Genomic DNA, 5,365 nt, shown 5'->3' on the forward strand with positions numbered 1-5,365 from the left:
TTGGGCTTAGCCCAGTATACTGTACTTGTAGTTTACTCCTTTTACTTGTACTGCACACATACCTAGCCTATATAAGGCTCTCTATTGTACATTATTTCATACAGATTAATATACAGACTATTCAGTCTTTCTCACACTTTATATTCTTAACAATCGCGTTAGTGGTAATGATTTCTTTTCAACATTTGATTTTTACACTATCATCTAAAAGAGAAATGTACATTTTAAATAATAAAATGAAATATAATAATAATAATAATAACAATGAAGAAGAAAAAGAAATTAACAATTTGCCTAGACATACCCCAAATCCTCACAGTTTCATCTTTACTCCTTGTATAGGAAATATACCTCTTTAAAAAAGAAAGAAAGAAGTGATGAAGTGAGAAAAACAAATTGTGGGGATCAAAGGAATTGTGAAAATATACTTTTTTTTTTAATTGATGTGGAAATAGACTTGAAAAAGAGATAATAAAAAAAAAAGAAAAAAAAAGTGAGATTTGTAAAGAATTACAAAACAAAAATACACAAACTAACAAATTAATAATTTCAACAATATCAAAGGAAACAAACCTTTCTGAAATTTGAGATGGTGATCAAGTGAGTAAAAAATTGAGGCAATCCAAAAGTACGGGCAAAGAAACTAAAAAGATACATAAACATTTATGAGATATATCTAAATAGAGATAGTGTATACTAATTTTTAAGAAATAATATGTATCCAAATTTTAAAATTTAATAAACTGTTTAATTTAAAAACTTGTGACCATGTCGTTTTGGCAATTAGAAAAAAGAAGAGTACGTTTGTGAGGAAAAAAATAGTTTTATTTTTATTTTTTTAAAAGAAGAAGTTATATTAGTGCTTGATTTACAAACGTGTAAGAGAAATGTGGGAAAATATAATGATTACAACTTGCGGCCATTTCATTTTGCCAATCAAAAAAAAAAAAAAAAAAAATCTACATTTTGGGAGGAAGCAGTTTTATTTAAGAAAAAACTGTTTTTTTTAAAAAAAATTTAGCTAAAATTTAGGAGTTTTTAAATTAGTAATTTTACATGTCTAACTCTATTATATAAGTTTTACAAACAGATAAATTTGAGGGTATTTTAGGTATCTAAATTGTGGATACCAAATAGGGAAAACCTCTTAAATAATAGTATTGATAAACAAGTAAATTATAGAGTATTTTAGGCATTCAAAATGAGAATTCCAAATCAAGGAAGTGCCAAATGGTAAGTATAGATATAAATATAAAAATAGTGACAAATTTTAGCAACAAAGTTGGTTGTAGCCTTAAGTTACAACCTTACTCAATATATTTTTATTAAAGGTAAATTTTAACAAATTTACCATTGAATTATATCTTCTTCTAATATCCTCCATACTTGCAAAATTTCTATAAAATTAAAAATTAAAAATTATGTTATCAATAAATTGTTTAAACTACAATTTTTTTGCATAAAATATAAAGTTTATAGATCATAAAGTAAATAATATCTGATTAATACAAAGTTTAACATATATATTAAGAGCGTAAAGAATGTGTAATTCAACAATTATATTTTCAAAATATTTAGTATTGTTTATTTTATTCAGTAAGGTTATAATCTAAAACTACAATCAGTTTTGTAGCTAACTTTGTCTTAAAAACAATTATGAAAATTATTACGTACTTAATTTTCATTAACTTATGGCTTGAATCACCAAAACCAGTTAGACCTTTGCCCATCAATAGATCTCGAGCTTCCTGAACTTCGTAGCTCATAAAATCGCTAAACATGCTAATCATGTCAAGGATTTTTTGGTGTGGATGGAGGATGTTTTTTCACATCTCCTTGCTATTTTCCAAGTTGATTTGGCATTTGTTTAATGAAATTACTGGATTGTTTCTCAAAAAAAAAAAAAAAAATTGGCTACAAACTTAGTTTTTATTATTATTATTGAATGTAAATTTTGATAAATCAACTATTGGATTACATTTTTTTTTATATCCTTTATGTTTACAAAATTTCTAAAAAATCAAGTATCAATAATTATGTCATTCATCAATTGTTTAAATTGAAAGTTTTTGCAGTTTAAAATTATGCATAAAAAATAAATTTATAAATCATATAGTAAATATAACATTTGATTGATACAAAATTTGACATGCGTGTTAAGAGAGTTAAGAAACATAATGGAATCAAGAGGCGTGAGATGTTTAAGTTTTACATTATGGAATCAAGTTTTATATTAAGTAAAATATCTTTGGATTGACTCTCGTGCATTGAAAATCTGTGGTGAATTTGTGTTTGTTGAATGCCTATAGAGATTTTTTTTTTTATCAAAATAAAAGAGAACGTAGAAGAAGCAAGAAGAGAAAATCGAGTGCGTCTGTTTAAATTTAAAAAAGGATAAAAGATGAAGAGGAAAATAGAGTGTGTTTATTTAAATTAAAATATATATATATATATATATATTTGATAAAAGATAAGGAGATTGTAAATTGCTGAGAACGTGGGTTTAGTGAGAGGTTTTAAATTGTGAAGTTTTATTTTACGAATTTGACCCCTTAATTGAAAACCTATAAGTGACTAGGGAGTAGATATTTTGGGATATCTAAGATAGGGATGGCAATTTTTCCCCGCCCCGCTTAACCCGCCCTTCCCCGTTTCGCCCCGCACGGGTTTTCCCTCCCCGCAAAGGCGGTGGGGCGGGGATGGGGCAAGATTTTAGCCCCGCACCACAGGGCGGGGCGGGGATGGGTTTAGACTTTTTAGACCCACCCCACCCCGCCCCTCCCCATCCCCGCCCTGCCCCGCCCCGCCCCGCATTACTAAGAGTTATAATTGTAAATTTTTCATACCCTAAAACCCTACTATTTAAACAAACATATTAATATTAGCATATTTTATTCAACCCAATGTGATTCTTTGTCTTTATTTTGTTATGTGTTATACTATGAGATATTTATTTATTTTTTATGATTGTCTTGTTAAACACTTTGATAGATTATTCAATTTTTTCTAAAAATTGATTTAATTTGATGGGATAAATTTGTAATTTCAAGTATATTTTTATTAATGAAATAAGTTTCATTAAAAAAACTGTACTAGTTGTAAGGCAAATTAACAAAAAGTAGAGTTTTACAGGGTGGGGCGGGGCTTCGCGGGGCCTCAAGGGGCGGAGATGGGGTGAGAAAGTATTCCCCGTCATGTGGGGCGGGGCGAGGATGGGGCAAGATAAAATCATGTGAGACGGGGACGAAGACCCCATCCTTCGGCCCCGCCCCGCCCCATTGCCATCCCTAATCTAAGACTTAGTATCTACCGCTTAGATAACTTGAAAGCCAATTTAGAGTTGTCTCAAAAAAAAAAAAAAAAAAAAAAAAAAAAGCCAACTTAGAAGCTCCTTAAATATCCCAAAATTTATAGATATAGAAGATTTGATTATCCAAAATTTATACAAGAAGAAGAGCTCTTGAATGGAATAGATCTCCCCATTACATGAAGCGGTTTTTGGTGTTAATCGACCATCTATGGTCGGTTCGACTAATTTTGCGGCATAAGGTAAAAGCCTTCAAGAAAATTCAATTCTTATATTTGAATCTTAATTAAATAATATTTATTAAACAACCTAATAATAAAAATGACAGATTCTCTCTTATTATAATAATAAAAAATTGGTACGAACGGAAAAAGTCAAAAACGAATTAAATTATATATAAAACTTGAGTAAGTGGGTTGATGTGATGTTAGAGATATATATAGACCATAGTCTCTCTCTTGACAAATTTCAAGTGACAAAGGTTAGATTTTATATTAATTAATGGATATGTACGTTATTAGATTCATATTTTAATTTTGTTATAAATATTTTGCCTCTTCACCTTTTGTGTTTTTGGGATACAATTGTGACATTAATCTTCTCTCTTTATGTTTTAATAAAAATAAATAAAATGCTTCTATGTTTTTTAACAAAGTGCGGGCCTAATAGAGGGTGACCTTATTTTTAGTTTTATTTTCTAAGTGAATGAGCCTTTATTAAAATGTTAAGACATATAAATATAATATACTATGTTAATTAACAAAGGGGCTCCTCTATTATTTAGGGCCTTTGGCCATTACCTAAGTTACCTGTATGCTTGAGTTAGCCCTGTGTCCATAGCTTCTTGGATAGGGGTGGGAAGAATTAAAAACAAGATAGGTATGGAAGTAAAATAAATTGAGAGTAAGAGACATCTTCCCTTTCATTTGATGAGTAAAGAGAAATGAAAAAGTGAAGGGGTTATTGCAATTGACACGCCCCCAAAATTTAAGAATATCAATTTCACATTGCTTACAATTGCAAAATTCAGTCTATTTAGGTATGATTTGGGGTTGGAATTTTTGCTTTCCAAATCTAAATTAAAATCTCAAGCAAATTTTTGAAATTTCCTCAAATATTATACCCAAACAAATGACTTAATAAATGATTTATTAAATTAGCGCAAATAACAATAATAAAATTAGTCCGAACAACAATAAGATTATGGCAAACATTAACAAACTAACAAAATATTCTTTAAAAAGAAAAACCCCAAAGCTTTTAGATTTGTAACATGTTCAACCCATATCATAAAAATAATCCATATATTCATTTTTCATATAAGAAAGGCACCAAGAGAGATACAGTTGCTGTGAGTTATCCTGAGTGGCATCAACGACTTTACTCTCCTTAGCTTTGTAGTAGTAATAGCTCTATTCTCCTCGGTAGCTCGACTCATAATTGCAACAAGTATCGTCGATTGCTCTTTGCTCTCTCTCTCTCTCTCATTTCAGAGTCCATTTCTCTCATTTTATTACTTTCATCTGAGCTCAATTCTCATTTTATTTTTTATCGGTCCCTTTTTGCCTTTTCATTTTGTTAGTTTTTAATTTTAACTCCTTTTACTTTTTTGGCTTTTGCCCAACTCCTGAGTTTTTATCGATGCTTTTTAAAAATTTATAAGACTATTGGCTTATTAAAACAAAAAAACCTATTAAACCATTTTAACGGCTAGTGATTTAACAACATTATTTGGTATATTTTTACTAGTTTAACTAACTATTATATTTTGTATAATTTAACTTTTTAAATAACTATCTTAAAAAATTCTGAGAGCCGCTATTACGTATTACTGCATGCAGTATGGTATATTTTTAGAAATTTGCTTATTTACATAGTAATTATTGAAAAAAGAAAATATTTTCTAATTTTTATGTTTTATAAAAAAACTTAAAAAAATAATAGTAATTAAAAACTAGGTTTTTTTTTTTTTTTTTTGAGGGAAAAAAAAAAACTAGGTTGTATGGAAAAATAAAAAGTACAAAGCAAAAAAACATTTCCATAGTTCCCATACCAACG

The sequence above is a fragment of the Quercus robur genome, chromosome 6 (assembly GCF_932294415.1).
Source record: "Quercus robur chromosome 6, dhQueRobu3.1, whole genome shotgun sequence".
NCBI lineage: Eukaryota > Viridiplantae > Streptophyta > Magnoliopsida > Fagales > Fagaceae > Quercus > Quercus robur.